The following is a 19,368-nucleotide window of genomic DNA, read 5'->3' as shown; positions in this document are numbered from 1 at the left end:
TGAAGACGTAGGTACCCAGCGAACGAAAACTGCCCAAATAAGCGCTTAACGCTTATGATAACGCGCGTTAAAAGATAGAAAAACAAGCTTCAGGCTGCAACTCAACTCTCTAAATGTGGGTACCAATCTTGCGGTGGCGTTAAACCTCTATTTCCTTACAATAAAGACACCGAACAATAGCCCATAAGTGTTTTACTGCTAACTACACACGTTAATTTTCTTCGATTCCATCAAAAGTGAAAACATTTCTACTGCAATTTTGACTAATTTCTAAACGCAGGTGAAGTGCCACCAGTCTAGGAAAGGTAATAAAAGTCAACAGCATCTGTACGGGGAGAAAGCTAGCGGCTAAACTCAGATATCAGGCGAACTGACGATATGCGCAAACACACATTCGTGACCGTTGACAGTACGGCGGTTGTACATCGGGTGTATTATTGATTATTGACAAGTTAGTGAATTGCGCACTGCGGTCAGTACATAATAGTGTTCAGATCATAGAATAAAAAAGACCACCTTCAGATGGTTGAGGGATTGGGGGAAATTGTTCATAATTTGAGAGGAAGAATGGTTGAGATAGAAAAAAAAGGAAACGCCTACGCCAAAGCAGAAATAAAGTAAGACAATTTTCTGCTGTTAAATTTGATAGCCAACATACAACTTAAAAAAAGTTTTTTTTTTCTAATGAGAAAACGGGAAATCCGTTTGACAGATTCTCATTTCTTAATGGGCGGAATGCAATCTTTAGAAGAGAGATTTAAAGAGGGATGCTGAATTTGTTACATCTGTATCTCAATAGAAGGTGCTCCGAAGAACTCACGCCATTGACCCTTTTGGCACCGTTGAACATCCCAAACGAGTGCCCAACATTTGCACATATTTCACAATATTTCTTGTATATTCATACGATTAATTCTTTTGTTCAACAGCTTGAATGTCGTAAGATTTATCAGCTTTCGTGTTTCCCTCTCCTACAATATGGGTCAATCTTCGAGATCTAGGTCCACCCCTCCCTACAATAAAAAAGATTCTCCCCACAGCATCCCCCAAGATGAGATAGATGAAGAGGGAAAACTCAAGGCCTCCAGTGTGGACTAATAGTTTTTATAATAACATATTTTAAAAAGGGAGACTTGGACAGTTTTCAGACACGCTGCTTTAATTGACATCTTCGACATGACATTCGATGACATCTTCACAGTCTCACTTTAACCCCTCCAGCTTTTTAAGGTCATATATGACCGGGCATATCATATAATTCATATTTCGCACCGATATCGTAACAATTGGTTTAACTTTAAAAATTATTTCTTATTTTTTTATTATATGAACGAGATTAAAGTGAAAGTACAGTTTTCTTACAAATTCCCCAAAAGAAACGAATGTTTTTTTGACATATCGAGTTCTCTCAATTTTTATATGATTGGAGTAAAAAATGAAGTAAGAATGTGGTTAGCGTTTTTGACAACATTTTTCACTTTTGATATTAAAATTTTAATATTTTGAAATAGCAATGTTTATTTTAAATGCATACATTGAAAAGATGATTTTATCTAGTTTCTAAAACGTTATTTGTTTGTACGGAAAATTAAAAAATAAATATGTATAGCCCATTTGAAATACACAGAAAACATTGCAATCCAAACAAATGTGATGAAAGTACTGAAAGGTTTTCTTGAGTTTGTTTGTTGGACCGAAATTTTTAAAGACAATTTGAAGGGAATAAAGCAGCGAGCTTTCTTCACGCACGACGACACAAAGTTTAGTGTTGATACGCAAATCATTGACTAACATACAGACAGACTTTGATGGATTTTGCTCCTACATAGTTGTTCGCATTTCGTACTGGGGGCATTGCCATCTGCATATTATTGTTGTTTCACAACGGCGAAGATCGAATTTCCATGCAGCGTGTCGAAATTTCCATCTATTTCCTTTTGGCTCTTGACACGTGCGAGGGCCGCTGTGACGTCACATAATCCCACGTGGACTATTGCACATTTGCAATATATTAACATGCCAACGAGATCTTTATTTCACGAAATTGCGAGCAAGTGAAAATAAAACCATTATTGCAAGACTTTACTAAAAAGTTACCTAATCAGCGATTATATTAGTTTTAATGAGGTTATTTTTAATCTATTCCCCTTTTTTCGTATGGTGGGGGGTCAGAGGGAAACATCTGTCAGTGAGCCCGATTAGGACTTCAGGCGTCGCCCTGTGGACCTCGTCAATCCCGCCGGAGAATGTATGCAGCGGTCATTCTTTGACAACATGATTTTAATCTGCGTCATCCAATATTAAATTTATCGTTTAAGAATTTCGAAAAATTGGCTTAGAAGACATAACTCTACAAAGCCAATTGTTTTAACATTGAACCTTAGCCCGTTTGTTTATAATTGTAACGAAGATACCAACAACAGAAGGAAATACAAAATCGGTCTGTTAATAAACAAGTGGAAAACTATAAATATTATTTCTATGACACAGGTACACAATTAAAAGTAAAATCGATGCTAATGATAAATTAATTAAGATTAGATAAATTAAGTACAATTACTCCTTTAATAATTACAAATTCACTTTGTATCGAAATTTTAATTCAGTCAGGAAAACATTATTTATTTATTTAGAATTAAGGGCACGAGTGCCATTTACCAGAAATAGTTATTGACAGTCATAGCATAATACAGAAAGAATGAAATGATTATATTTAAAAAAAAAAAAACAAGAAAAAAGAAAGAGCGGTGCCCCGGAAAGACAAGGGTCCTGGGTTCGAGTCCTAGATGTGACCGTTTCTTTTTCTGATTTTTCTGTTTCAGATTTTCGCTTAGGAATCGCTAATATTGTCTTTAATAATTATAAATTATTTATTTTATTTAAATTAAGTAATATTAATTAACCTCGCACAAAATATGCATACATATTCTAATTGAGTCAAATTGACAATATTAAAGGAATTCGTTAATTGTATTTACACAACATTGCACTTAAAATATTTGTTGCGATGTACCAATAATGTGTCATTATATTCTGATTGTTACAAAATAAATCAAAGTTTATAAAGAATCTTTATGTATGTTTTTAGAATTAGAATAATCTCATTAACATTTCCGTATTGCAAACCTCCATCAGTAGTCCATACATGTGTGGGCTGTACTTATTTGCATGTGAAATAAGATAAATAAGTCAGCAGACAATGGCTGGCGATCTGTTTGCTGCAATAAATATACTAGTTTAACATTGTCTCCTACAGAAGAGTCTATGCATGAGACGATGTACGAAGGTGAATGAAACAAGGATTGTTTCAAGACAGAGATGTGTGGCGGTCTATCCTGTCCTATAAAATTATTTATAAGCTCCTGAGCAATCCGAGTTACAGACGCAAGAATTAAAGAACTGAACATTCTTTGAATATGGTAGATCACAGGGACGATGCAGGGGTCCCGTCTTAAGAGGAAACTACAAGCGAAAAATGTGTATATTCTTGGTATACCTTATATCGTAGGTAATAGGCATTAAAATCGCTCGACAAACGGAGTCTAGAAACGTTCGATTTCAAGCAAAAAACTGGTATTACTTAATTTGTAAATAATTTTATAAGAAAGCAAAAAAGTTAATCAAGTGAAACTGTCACAGATAATCTTAGCTATAATATTGTTTTTTTTTTAAAGGTTGTTTCCTTTACGCGTTCATATATTTCTATTGAAGAAATATTTTTTGTAGTAGTTTGCATTTATATTTTTTATTGGGTAATTTATTTTTTATTTGTAATCTACTCAAGCTAAGCGATAGGAAAACCTTCAATTTAACGAAAGTATATTTTTTGGTTTTCATAATGTACACCAATTCGTTATAAAGATTAATCAAAATCAAAGATATTAGAAGAACGAGATGTGCTATGAGCAGTTCATACTGTGTGGAATTGTTTTGCCCAGTGTCGCCGGTTTTGTTCACCAATACTACTGCACACCTTCGCTTACGCTAAGGTATCCGCACTAATACATAGAACAGATTTCTGTGCGTACACGTCCCGATAGTATTCAAAGTACCCTAATTAGGTAGTACTCCGCCTACGGTCCGGCGGCCAACATAGCATATCTCGTTCTTCTAATATCTTTGATCAAAATAGTGATTTGGCATTAAGCTTCGCCTTAAACGGAAACTACAAGCCAAAAATGTAGATATTCTTGGTATGCCTTATTTCGCTACGAATATAGGATAGGCATTATTAAAATCGCTTGGCAAACGAAGTCAAAAACACACGATTTCATGCGCAAAAGTGTTTTATTTATTTATTTTGTAAACAATTTTATAATAACGCGAAAAAATAATCAAGGGAAACTGTCACAGATAATCTTACCCATAATATTGTTTTTTTCTTTTAAGTTGTTTAATTTATGCGTTCATACATTTCTATTGAATAAATAGTTATTTTTTTACATGTATATGTTATATTGAGTAAATATTTTATTTTATTTGAATTCTACTCAAGGTAAACGATATGAAAAGCTTCAATTTATCTAAAACATAATTTTTGATATTCATAATGTACACCAATTCGTTACAAAGATTAATCGAAAATCATTATTTAGTATTAAGCTTCGCCTTATATTGACATTTTGGGGGCCTTTCCGGTCTTAAAGTGGAGGCTGATGTTTAATATTTTATGAGTCATTGGTTACCTGCAGCAAGGTGTCTTGAAGCTATGTTTAAGGCGATGCACTACGTCGTGTAATATTTTAAATTGAGCCGCTATCAATAACAACCCTTACGTAGATGGCGATAAGGTTTAATTTCCCGCATAACACCATCCGCCTGTTTTGATTTATGCAAGAAAAAAACATGGCCAAAAAGTGCCTTTTATTTTATTTTGTGGATGTTAAAATTTTAAGACATAAAAATTTTATTTTTTTTCGACTATTTTATAAATAACTTAATTTGCCACATTATACAATAAAATCATAATCGAAAATGGGTTCGTAAGTAGGAGATTTTGAACTTTAAAGCAGTTTTCATAGGCCTTTACATTATTTTTTTCTGGGCTTATAAAAAGACTTATCTAAAAAATGCTCGATTATTTAAAAGGCCGGGATGTATTCTACTGGCAGTATTTAGTTAAAGCATCTGAAAAATTTCTAGGCGACCAAATTTTCAAACCAAAAACACATGATTTTACATTACTACGTATGGCATCGCCTTAAAGTCAAAACACTATTTTTATTATTCTCACTTATTTTGGGTACAGTTTATCGGTGTTCGGAGCCTTCTGGAATGTGGGGCTATTCAGAATTGGTATATTAGCGATTAGCGACTCTATGCCACTGCCAATTGCACCGCCAACTGAACAGTTTGGCGTATTTTCAAAATACTAAATCTATAAATTCCAGAAAGAGAAATTTGGTAATTTTATGATGCCAAAGCTCAGAGAGTTCTTGATGTTTCAAAAAACTTCAAAAAAACCTAAATGAATATATAACACATAATGGGAACGAAATTAACTAACTAATCATCAAGCTGTTTTTTCATAAATATATTTTTTATAATAAAAACTAATTAATCACAGTTCATTCGAATATTTTTTCTATAAATTTGTCCACACTTGTTTGTCTATGCCTATATTTGTTTATTTTAATTATACGTTAATCCTGATAAAGAAACCATTGGTTTCGAAACACATCAATTATTTTGTGAATACAAAGTTATGTATTTTCATAAAATTAAAATGAAGCCACAACTTGCGGTTGTTAAAGCAGCAATATTTAAAAAATTGCAAATGATTTGTCGAGAACAAGAATTCAGACTATGATTTTAGCGTATAATATAGAATATAATGTATTCGGAAGTTTCCGAGGCCTGCGAGGGTTTTTAGTTCGACCCACATCGGTTGAGCTGACAGTTGAATGAAAACAGATGCATTATAATGCGGCGGAATGAATGGCAATGTAATCTTATGTTTATTCATGTTTAAATTCAGAGTGCCAGCGAGGTGGGACTTTAGTAATCATATGAGTTGAGCCTACACAAAATACGAAAATTGTTTACCAGTGTTTCTCAAACCATGTTGGCTCTTCATCCCTTATTCAACTACATTCATTGTAGTTATTCAACTATATTCACTGTATTCCTTCCTCTCTCCCTTCTTCCAGAGAAATGTCTTTAAGAAAAGAAAATGTCGTAAATTATCGTAGAACCGTGAGAGAAAAATCACGACAGTTTTGAAAAAAGACAATAAATTATTTTTTCTGAAAATAGGTAGGTACCTACATTATCGCTTGTGTGAATTCTTTACAAAATCAGCTTCAATATTAAAAATGACACTTAAATTCAAAGCAAATTTGAGTTCATTGAACCAAATTTCACGCAGGACTAAAGCACAGACAACCGAAATTAGAGTGTTTGATTTTAAAAAATATTCAAACAGGACTCAAAATTGAAAGGAAAATTGTTAAATATTGGAATGTGTCAATTTTTTTTTCGGTTGATAACAAAAGAGTATCCAACTTCCCGGGACAGTGCGATTATAGCAGAGTTTTTTTTGTTGGGAAAGAGAGGTGAAGAAGAAGGTTGGGAAAAGTACCTGGCTATTCATATCTGGTCACTAAACACAACTAAAGCTACATTACGCAAAGTTTCGATTCCAATCATTCTAATTTCACTAGGACGATGCTGGGGCCATTTTTACGACAAATGGCTACCCGGATACTTGAAGTGAAAAATATTTAATAATTTTGCCGAAACAGGCCACCATCCTTCCCCAAGATCCCTTCAACGAGGGGCGAAATCAGCCACTTTGAGAAACACAGACACAAAAGCACGAAATGGCAAATCCATAAATCAGATTGAATCATAAAAGTCAAACAATCGTTCATAACGATAAATATTACAATAAAAAAATCAAGGTCACCAGGTAATGCTAATTGCCAATAACTTCTGGAACACCCCCACGTTTAAATGTTTATCGCGTCAATAAATATTACAGGTAATCAAGAATAAGGAGGCACTTGAGTCATTGTTTTAAGCAATTGTAAGCAATTAGATATTTATATTAATTATTACAAAAGAGCCCAAGCGCCGGGCATTATACATATTTGAGATGCACGTTAACGTCGACTCTACTGCAGCATGAAACGTACGAAAACATGATTCAAATTTGAATGATTTGAAATGAGTATTTATGAGAATCACGACGAATGTTGAACGATTTTCTATGACGTTATTGTGAGTTGACTTCCTAGTCAACTCACAATAACGTCATAGAAAATTCATTCATCTGGTTTTTAGCCATTAGTTTTCACGGTCGCTAAGATCCTTGTCTTTGTTTCTTTTTCGTGGGTAATTAACCAAACTATATCGTTTGTTTCTGATTGCTTTAGTTTAGTTGTATTCATACGACGATCTTTGTGGAAGAGCCGAAAACAGATCCTTTGTGACGTGGTCAAACAAAATTCATTTAAGGCGATGCACTACGTCGTATAACACACCCTACGTAGATAGGCGATAAGGCTTAAATTCCCGCTTCACACCATCCACCTGTTTTGATTTATGCAAGAAAAAAACATGGCCAAAAAGTGCCTTTTATTTTATTTTGTGGATGTTCAGGCACAAATATTTAAATGTTTTTCGATGATTTTATAAATAACTTAATTTTCCACCCTATACAATAAAACCATAACCAAAAATGGGTTTGTAAGTAGGAGATTTTGAACTTTGAAGCAGTTTTCATAGACCTTATACATTATTTTTTTCGGGGCTTATAAAAAGACTTATCTAAAAAATACTCGATTATTTCAAAGGCCAGGATGTATTCTACTCGAACTATTTAATTAAAGCATCTGAAACATTTCTAGGCGACCAAATTTTCAAACCAAAAACACATGATTTTGCATTACTACGTAGTGCATCGCCTTAATATTTACATATTATAAATGTATTTCACATACTGTGAAAATAAGATGAGGTATTTTTGCACCTCGTTCCAAAGTGGACAACATTTTGCCAGTGTCGCTCTGATAAGAGATTACCATTCAGAGTTGAACCGTGCGTTGCTCGAAATAGTTTTAGATATATTTTACTAGCTGATTTGTACCCGGTGTTACTGGGGGTTATCCTTAGGAGATAGACATATTACATATATTATATACATAGAAATATTATATGCATATATATAAACCTTCCGGAAGAAATTCTCTAAATGATAGTGAAAACCATATCAAAATCCTTTGCTTAGTTTAGAAGAACTAAGCGCACAAACATAGAGACGCGGATAGCGACTTTATTTTATACAGATGTGAATCGCCAGGCACTTCCCAAACCTTATTATTTTTCTTCACCTTTAGAACTTCCTTCAACCTCACAAATGGCTGCAGTCAGTTTTGACTGTTATTTGTCATTAAACAATTGAGAATTGTGACTAATTAACCTGATGTAAAAATGCGAATACACACAAATAAATGAATTAGCAGGGATATGCAGAATGACGTAAGTCAGAAGAGAACCATTGACGTAAGTCAGAAGGCGACCGGATAAATCATCACAATGATAATTCATCACATCTTTAAAAAGTTACATAAAGTCATGGAAAGTGATGAAACAAAAACTTTATTAACCGGGTTAAAGTAGGTTAGGTTAGGTTAGGTTTAATTTTGGTTTTTTTTCATATTTCAATATCTACACAGAGGTATAAAGACGGTTGTCCTACGACAATGTGAAACTAAGTTAGGTCAACATAAAAGTTTTGGTATACCCACAATGTTCAAAGAAAAAAAATCTATTTCCTCTCTCCTGAACAATTTAAAAAATGTGACAACCGACCTTTGACTTCTGAGGTACAGACAAAACTAATAGACCAACTCTAAAAGGGATAACCAGGCTCCAAGAATTGCATTTATTTAGGCTATTTATACGAATAAGCACAGACATAGGAATTAACGAATAAGGAATTTTGATTTACAATAATGTCAGAAATCGTATTTCGACACATTATATTGTATCGATGATTCAATCCAATATTGTATTTGTATGCCCTTTTTGAAAGAATTGATTTTTTAATCGGACAAAACTATTTATTCATATTCATATTGTGTATGTACGGGCGCAAACACTTCATTCGTCTTAATATTTTAAAGCATAAAATGCAAAAGGTGTATTTATATAAAATAAGTAAATTAACGCCATCTAAGAACGAGCAGATTATGAATAATTTTAGGTTTACCCTTAAAACGTTATTATTATAAATTATTTTTGTTTTATATTTTCCGGAGCTTGAGTCAGCATCAGTAGTCGAGACTGTACAGGTCGAGCCATACGAGTTCGTCACCACCCGCGCGGTTTTGTCTTCAGCTAATCTAAATAATCTGGCATTAGACAATCTACATCGAATCTACCGGACTTAACTTTGTCAGCAAATTTGATCGATTTTAAACAGTGGCGTATACATTAATAACAATGCTATTGAGACATTAACACAAATCAAAGACTTAGGCATCACTTTTCAATAAAATCTTTCATTTGTTAACCACATAACAGAAATCTCTAATAAGGGCTTATATAATAATAATAATAACATGTTGGGATTTATAACAACGCCAACCAGAAATTTTAACAATGTGTATTAAATTGTTATATTTTGCCTATGTAAGAAGTCAACTTGAGTACAATTCTCCTGTCTGGAACCTACATTATAATATACATGTACAAGCTGTTGAAAGAATACAAAACAAATTCAAACGTTTCATACATTTTAAAATGGGTATTCCAGCAATTATGTTGAACTACAACACTCTGTTAAATTATATGAATATGCTCAAATTGTCAGACAGAAGAATTTTCACTGACTTGTTATTTCTAAAAAAAATTCTAAATGATTTAGTTGATAGTCCGGTATTGCTAGAATTGATAACCTTACGGATTCCACAACGTAATACTAGAAGTCAGGATTTATTTCAATGCAGAAATCCTGGGACTAACTACCATATGTATTCGTCTTTGCCCAGAATAATAGACTATGGCATCCCCAATTGGGGTATGTTGTGGGGCTGAAGGCAGTGGGGAGAAGAAGGATATGGGGAAGAGGAAGGCGGGGAAGTAACTATTCAAATCTGGTCACAAAACACGGCTAAAGCCATTTCAAGCAATATTTAAATTCTGAATAGTGATCTACCAGGGCGATACTGAGAGTACCTTCCACTCTGGAACGTGACGCGAATATATCTACTATATATTATTTTAAATGAGTAAATTGCGATATAACACAAATCAATCAAATAAGATTTATTTGTTTATATGAACACTTTGTGATGTGACAGTATAATGTAAAATAAAATTTATATTTTATTGGAACAACTTTTCTTCATTAACTTTTGAAGGTAATACTCATCGATATAATATATGTCCAGGTAAGTCTAGGTCCTAGATATTTTTTTCTGTCTTGTGTTTCATTTTTCGTTTATATTTATTAGTACTATCTTCTACTTCAATAAAATAAAATTTACTCGCGCACGTCGGGATTTGAACCCGCGACCACCGGCTTGCTAGTCGAGAGCCTTACCTCGACCACGTAGGCCGTCGATTCGATTCCATCATGATATATTTTTTTTAATTATTCATATTTCTTATGAAGCGGGGGCGGACAGAATCTAGCTACGCCACTTGAAAATTGTCAAATAATAAACAAAATAAATAGATTAAAAAACTAATTAATAACCGACATATCTGCGAAAATTTTAACCGATAAAGAGATGATATCTGATAAAGTTACGCCACTGATAGCTCCTTTGGAACATCTCTTTCTTTATCAACAACAACGCATGCAACAGAAAGAGATGCTACAACTGAGTTCTCAGCGGCAGAACGATATCATGTAGATAAGCACGTACGCGTGAATATATCTCATTTGAAATTTCTAAATGTTGTTTACGTATTAATACACAAAAATAAATTATTAAATATTATTATTATTATCGAAGATTTATAAATAATTGACAGATTTTATGACTGTTTAATGCATTTTATGCTGAAAGACGCTTAGCTAAAAGCTGTTTATTTGCATTTCAAAATCAACAGCTGATAAAGATTCGTTTGTATTACTTATGCAATAATTATTAGTGTTTCGATTACGCTACCGCTTATTCAATCAAAAATTATTGTGGAATAGTTTTTTTTTTACTAAATGAAAATAAATACAAACAATATATTTAAATTAACGTTCCAGACTATTCCCTAACATTCCACAACATTCCAGAATGTTATAGAATGCTCTCGAATGTTCCGGACTGTTCTAGAAATTTCTAAAGGGCGAAACTTGCAGCACTTTTATCTTCAAAAGCACGCTCTTCAGGTAAAAACGGGAACCTTTTTCATGGATCGATGATAGAGGGTTACCACACCATATAACTCCCTTAATCGTACCGGGACTCGTTTCTAATACACATTGATATTGATTATTGTTAAAAAAACAGTATTATAGTTTGTAAACGGATTAATTAATTAATAAAAATAAAACATTCACTAACTTGCCTAAAATGGCTTATTTTAGGCAAGGTTTCGATTTTGAGGGGTGATACTTCATCGGAATGAAACTGGGATTACATTCCACTATCTAAAGATGTGCAAATATACTTTGTACGGAAATAATATTTGATTAAAATAAAAGTTAATGTAGATTTAAATCCCGTGACCTCTGGCTAAAGACAAAATGAGCTTACCGATCTGACTGCAGTTAAATATAATTCACTAAAAAAACAATGTATAAATGGTATAATTAACCTAACTTAATTAACCTAACCTAAAAATAACGTTCCTAAAACCACGAATTAGTTAAACATAAAAATAGTAAATTGTGTACACTAATGAACAGAGTCTTTTAACTTACCTAATCAAAAATGCTTGTTTGATAATCGAATGGATAATCGGTCATTACAAAAACATTGACGATTATTTTAGCCTGCGGTTAATCGTTGCAACACTACAATTAACGTTAATTTACGACGTTGACAACACTGCAAGACGGTAACGATATTAAAACACATAGAAATGCAGAAATCGATATTATCGACACAGGCTTGTTTCCCAAAATTGACGATTTTTTAAAAATATTTTGAAGGTGTGAAAAACTTAACGGATCTTGTAGAGTACTAGAAAAAAACATTCACAATTTAATAATAATAATACTCAATCCTTTGCTGAATAAAGTCTTCTTCTTAATTATAAGCCATAGTTAATAAGTTGTCTAAGGACGGGTTTTTCCACAGAATTTATTTTAAAGTGCTGTTATTATTTCAGATTTGTGAAGCCACTGGCCAATAATGATATAATAATAGAACTTGAATAGAACCTTCACAGAACTTATAAATCAACTTTGAAATTTGATGAAGTGTTCAAATTCTGTGAAACAACCCGTTCTAGGAACACATTAAATGTGCTAACTAAGTTGTTAAGCGCCCATGAGTTGATTTTCTCACGAAAACGGCGCTATACAAATGAGCCAATCATTATTATTATTTGTTTTAGAGGATATCCTCTATATCGCATATGGGCGTGATGTCACAATACCCAGACCAAATGATTAGAGACAAAAATAACAAAAACAAAAAGATGAGCCATGAACCATTGCTAATATGCAACAGCGAGTACAAGTGTCGCCAACATCTTTCACCTATATTATTACAAATCGCATATATGCAAAGCATTTCCCCGCCTTTGTTTTTATCTACACACCAAACGCATAAGTGCAGTTTGGTCGTAACTCGGTAACAGTCGGCACGCTTCCACGCCATATATTTTTTATAAGATTGAAGCACAAATGTTGTTATTTTTTTATTTAAATGTGCAGCGGTTAGGTAAATAATTACCCATAATTTATGTGATAAAATTTATATCTCAGTAAATCAATGATTTCAAATCAAAGTTTTCCCTGATGATAGCAAACCTCCGATAAGAAAGGACACAATAAAAAGAAACCACCCTATTCCAGAAATGTTTTCATTAAAATCAATTTTAAGAGTTTTTAAGCAATACAATTTTTTTGTGATTTATTGTTGTGTATCTGATAATCGACTCTGTAATGCTCTCCGAAACGTTGGATAAACAAGGTGGCGCAACACGGCATAATACCCCAAAAATAAATTACTATAGTACTTTTGGCTGCGGAAATCTCAAATCATATCTGAATATAACTCTTATATCAGTTTTACAAAATAATATTCTATGGAGATAAAACGCTCTTAGCTAAGACATATTTAAACATTTTTGGAAACACTGTTTAATTTATATTTATCTTCTACTATGTTTACTACGACCTCAATAAAACGTTCAATCCGCTAACATAAACAAACCTTTAAGATAAAAAATAACACAATTCACTAAGAAAACGTAGTTCTATAAACATGCGCTTTCCAAACAAAACAAAAACTCCGTAACGACTAACAGCCGATATTCAACAAAGCAATAAAATCTAATAAAATACAATAAAAACGTTCTAATTTAATTCAAATATAAAAAGAAAATACAAAACACTTTTCTATCGAAATTTAAAAAATATATATTATATTATCATTCGATATTCAAATAATTGCCTAACGAAAACAACAAAAAAACAAACCGTTCAGTCGTAATAATTCAACGATCGAAATTTAAATATGAAAACAAACGCAAAACGAGTTTTTTCGTTCGAAATTCAAATTCGAGATAAAAATAATTCGGCGTATGCGCGCGCACGCGACGCAAAGGTTTAACTTGCACTGAGGAAGAAAACTGGTAAACTATACCTATTCTACTCCCATGCTAATCGGGAAACTCCCATACCAAATATCGACGAGAATCTGTAAAAAGGTATTTATGCTAGGCCCTGGTGAAGAAATTAATACGATTTGGTATATTTGTTTTGTTACAAAGTGTCTTTTACTTGACGATACTTTTGATGTTTACTGGACTCGGATGAATGGAAAACTGGAATCAAGTGTTTCTCGAAGCGGAGTTCTGGCTAATGTGATTCAACGTTCAACTGCGGAAGTGTACGCAGTAGGTTTACGAAAATAAAATTGTCTTACCTTACTTCCATGTTTTCCGGTCTTGTAATCAAAAATAAGGAGTTGAATTCTTACCTGTAAATAAAGGAAAACAACAAGTTAATATATATATATATTTACAAATTATAAATATAAGTAACTAATCTTCTGTAGGCGTATCCCGCTCCTTCTACCATTATCTTCTGCATTGAACATTTAAAAATATTAATTTACAAAATTAATTTTCTATGAGCGATTAAATTCAGCAATACAATAATTTTGTCACACAGTCAATAACCATAATTTCAATTTGAATTCAAATTCAGTTTATTATTTTAAAAACATTACAAAATTGATAATATTAGCGGGTTTTTAAATAAAATATTTTCATAACAGTGGGAATCAACTATTTTTTTGGTTTATTGGGGAAACAAACAGTTTTACAATTTTATATAAATAATTACATTTTACATGTTGAATTAAACAGTGAAGTTTCCACATAAAATTAATGTTACATACAGAAAAAACATAAATAAACAGAAAAACATAAATAAACATAAAAACACAAATAAACAGAAAAACATAAAACACCTTAATGAAAATGACAGATATCTTAGATATCTTACACAGAGAGCAGGGAGCAGACTTATTTGATAAAACACCTGCGGATTTTTTTGAGTTTATTGCTTGTGTTAGTTAATTTATTTATTTATTTATTTAAACGCCCATAGGGCTTTTACCTATAATAATGTACATATTTATTTTTTAGTTATACAGATTACATATAAAAAAAAAAATATAAAAAAAATCAGTGTTAACAAAATACAGGTTACATAAAAAAATATCAGATTTGACAAAATATGTTACATAAAATATAAGAATTTTAAAAATATAGGTATGGATAGAGTAAGTGAGACGAAAAATATAAAATCTGCCAAAATCCACAAAATCAACCATAATGATAATAAGAAAGTATAACAATAGTTTACAAATTAGGTAAAAATAGTTCGCACATACTCCGTTTAAAGTTGGCCAAGTTCAAATTATTGTCAAATACATTTATATTATTTAAGTATTTGTTACCAAGACTGTGTAAACGTTGTATTGGAGAGTGAAAACTATAGTTGGAATGAGATGTATGTATGTAAAATGTTGATATTAATATTAATTTAAGGCGATGCCATACGTAGTAATGCAAAATCATGTGTTTTTGGTTTGAAAATTTGGTCGCCTAGAAATATTTCAGAGGCTTTAATTGAATACTGCGAGTAGAATACATCTTAACCTTTAAAATAATCAAGTATTTTTTAGATAAGTCTTTTAATAAGCCCAGAAAAAAATAATGTATAAGGCCTATGAAAACTGCTTTAAAGTTCAAAATCTCCTACTTACGAACCCATTTTCGGTTATGATTTTATTGTATAATGGGGAAAATTAAGTTATTTATTAAATGATAAAAAAAAAATAATGCCTGAACATCCACAAAATAAAATAAAAGGCACTTTTTGGCCATGTTTTTTTCTTGGATAAATCAAAACAGGCGGATGGTGTTAAGCGGGAATTTAAACCTTATCGCCATCTACGTAAGGGTTGTTATTGATAGCCGCTCAATTTAAAATATTACACGACGTAGTGCATCGCCTTAATACGAATTATTTACTGCGCATACATATAAATTAGACGTACTGCAGAAAACCAGCTGCATTCCGGGTCCGGGATATCTGAGCTATCGTCAGTATCATCAAACCAAGTACGATGTAAAAATGTGCAAAATTTAATTATTGATAAACGTTTTATTATTATCATTATTTTATTGACATAACTGGTCAGAACTTCTCAGAAACCGCCCGCTGCAGTGACTTTATAGTGAATAAGGTGACGTTTAGCGCGGGCGGGAGTCCAATTGACAGCCAATAAAATTGCAATTATACCCACGGAATAGTAATGAGCCGATGGCATAATAGGCTATGGTCAATGGGCCTTACATCGGATACTGAACACTGACTGGACGCTTCACACTGACTGGACACTTCACACTGACTCCACACTTCACACTAACTCCACCCTTTACACTAGCTCCACACTTCACATTAACTCCACACTTCATATTTCCACAGCCGTAATGGGGAAGTGCCTACTGCCTAGTTTCATATAATTTATTTATTTATAACCCTAGTATAATATGCCCGTAATACGTTACCATAAAGAAAAATAAAAATAAATATACGGGTATCCGAAAACACGTAGTACGAGCGGGAAACTGATGTAAATACATCATATAAAGAATACAATAAAACTTTTTTCTTTTTTTTTCGGCAAATAAAGGGTTAAATAAACTTATGACGCATTTCAAAAGATATTAACCTCTAAAGCTTCTGAAATTTCGCAATTTACTTTTCATGAGTGAACTGTCAATTGAATGCAGATTGCGCAGAAAATACGTTCGCATTACATTCGATTCCAGATAAATTCGCAAATCTGGTTTTGAAAGTACTGCAAAATAAAATATTGTTTTTGAAAGCAGATGAAGGACTCTTTCAGATTTTAGTATTAAAAAAATCGACGTAAGCAAATAAAAATATAAAAAATTATAACGCAAACATACTTAAAGTTGCTTGCAGATCGTTTTTATCACGTTAACTGTAATTACCGCTTTACATGAAACTTTCCCTTTATTCGTTTTATATTAAGTATTTATTGTATTGTTTTAAAGAATTATTTCAAAAAATTCTGGAGCTTCTGTGGTAAATTTTTGTATGCCAACTGAAAGCGAGGTATTCTCTCCTTCCACTGTTTAATTCATATTTATCACCGTAATACGAAATGAGTTCGAGATTTAATTTTTTTATGAAAGACATTTTTATTTTTTTTTAAAGAAAGACAAACATTCCCAGGTTATGAATAACCCAACAATGTTTGAAAATCTCCTACTACCACCACAGAAAGCCGAAAATGTTGCTTGTGTTGTGATGGAGGACTTAGCCAGCCGAGGAATCGAACACGCGACGCTCGGGTGAGACCCAAGCGCTATGCCCACTCAACCACTGACCGGTCATATATCAAAACAACACATTTTGGGTGTTTATTGTCTGTGAATAATGTCTCCCGATGATGTTAACCTCCTAGCGACCTATATATTTCAAATTCGGTCTAAAAAATTCCAAATTCGAACTCGATTCACTCGAAAGCGAAAGCTCGAATCAAAAAAGTTACATAACAAAATCGACTCTAAATGTGACGTAGTTTCACCAGTTTTCGGACACCGTGTATTATAGGTGCATATATTTATGTATTAAAATTTGCAGTCATAGAACACGTGTTACTGACTAACTGATGTGAAGATGATAAAAAATGTCGGAACTGTGCACGGAGAAAAATTAGTGAGAAAATCTCTTCAAATTATCGGTAATCCGGTTAGAAACGGGATTGCAGGCGTTTTCCTGATAAACTTTTAGTAAATTACCGATACATCGGAACACGTGTTCATGCACCTGCATTTGCCTCGATAATTTATAGTGACGAAAGGCGAAAACATCAGGAATTTTATTTTTAACAGTTGTTCCGATATCGTGATAATATATTCGCATTTTACTAAAAGTTTATTAAGAAACCTATTAATTAATTCGTTGAGGGCCAGCAATTCCGTTCTTAACCGGATTACCAATAATTTGAAGAGATTTTTAATAAATTATCAACAAAAAAAATTCTCCGTGTGTAGGTATCCATAAACGTTAATTAATTAACCAAATTATTATTATTATCTGACGTAATATTGTTTAATTTAATTTTATATTTCACATTTACACCTATAAATATTATTTTAGCTTTTATTTAATCATCTTTCATTTTATATTTTCGTAGAAAGAAATCACTTTGTGGTTTAACATTTTAATGAAATAAAAACAATATTTTTTGTTTAAAACCACGAATTTTTATTAATTTTAAGACCGACCGGTTTCGCTACACTCGAGCATCGTCAGAGTACAAAATTAAACTAATCAATAATACAAAATGTGTCATTATATATACATACAGAGGGAGATAGAAAGTAAAACCAAAATGAAACAACAATATATTAAAAGAAAACAATTAATGTATATAAATATTATAATAATAGAGAATAAAGTATTATTATATTTAAGTATTTTGACGGCCGGCATAGTCCAGTGGTAACGCATTTGACTGCCATTCCGAAGGTCGCGGGTTCGAACCCGGCGTGCGCAAATAAATTTTATTTGATTAATTTGTGTTATTTCACAATTAATTAATTAAAATAATATACAGTATATTTGCGGCACGTTCCAGAGTGGAAGATAGGTACTACCAGTATCGCCCTGGTGTAAGACCACCATTCAGAATTGAAACGTTGCTCCAAATGGCTTTAGCCGTGTTCAGTGACTAGATCTGAATAGCCAGGTACTTCCCCACCTTCCTCTTTCCCTTCCCCACTTACCTTCAGCCTCACAACATCCCCCAATTGGGGATGCCATAGTCTCACTGGCTCCAGACGGGAGCAGTTGGGACTCTTGTGAGGTATTCACTATAAAAAAAATAATGATAATATAATGACACATTTTGTATTATTAATTAGTTTAATTTTGTACCCTGACGATGCTCGAGTGTAGCGAAACCGGTCGGTCTTAAAAATAATAAAAATTCGTGGTTTTAAACAAAAAATATTGTTTTTATTTCATCTTTCATTTTATCTTTCATATTTATTTTTTATCTTTTATTTACCATCTCTAATCGATGTGAATTTTGTACAATCTGTAGGTAACTATGCTACTAATACTAATACTACTACTATACTATAGAAAATTGTGTGGAAGGGTTTAGTTTTTCCTATGGGGAAGATTTAACCCGGACATAAAATCGGAAGTTTACTATAAAAAATAAATTTAAATGAGATTAAAAGAATTTGGCATTCTCAGACTATAAAAATATTACCATTCGTTATTTCGGCTACTGGCATTATATCTAGCTCTCTCATTCAAAATGTAGGCGTATTAGATCTATCAAAAAAATTATATATAAAGATGCAAAAGTCGGTCATTTTGAATACATGTAGGATAACGAAAGATTTTTTAAATATTTATGTTGAGGGATCAGCAGGATTTATAGGCCCAGTTAGGAGTTCTACCGAGCCGAACCCTCTGATATGAAAATATCTGGAGTCGGTGAATTATTTTCCCATTTGATCTCTGTGAGTGAGTTGACGTGTTTTTTTTTTTTTTTTTTAAAAGAAAGACAAACATTCCCGGGTTACAAATAACCTGACAATATTTGAAAATCTCCTACTACCACCACAGTAAGCTGAAAATGTTGCTTGTGTTGTGATGGAGGACTTAGCCAGCCGAGGAAT

At 32.5% G+C, this 19,368-nt stretch overlaps 1 protein-coding gene across 2 annotated transcripts in view; it reads right to left on the bottom strand.

Annotated features, from left to right (window-relative positions):
* The window catches only part of Mhcl (Myosin heavy chain-like), a 403,602-nt gene that overhangs the window by 226,411 nt on the left and 157,823 nt on the right, over positions 1 to 19,368 (bottom strand). Inside the window, exon 1 of one of the 2 annotated variants that reach the window (XM_089645047.1) lies at positions 13,601 to 13,722. The exons of the other annotated variant lie outside the window; for it this stretch is intronic. The gene's annotated coding sequence lies outside the window, so the exon portion shown is untranslated. Of the gene's footprint in view, positions 1 to 13,600; positions 13,723 to 19,368 lie in introns of those variants that run through there. 2 annotated transcript variants of the gene reach the window in all.

The sequence above is a fragment of the Hesperophylax consimilis genome, chromosome 22, assembly GCF_061612785.1.
Source record: "Hesperophylax consimilis isolate HC1 chromosome 22, BYU_Hcon_1.0, whole genome shotgun sequence".
NCBI lineage: Eukaryota > Metazoa > Arthropoda > Insecta > Trichoptera > Limnephilidae > Hesperophylax > Hesperophylax consimilis.
The sequence above is the reverse complement of the archived record's forward strand: the minus strand, read 5'-3'. Positions and strand labels throughout refer to the sequence as shown.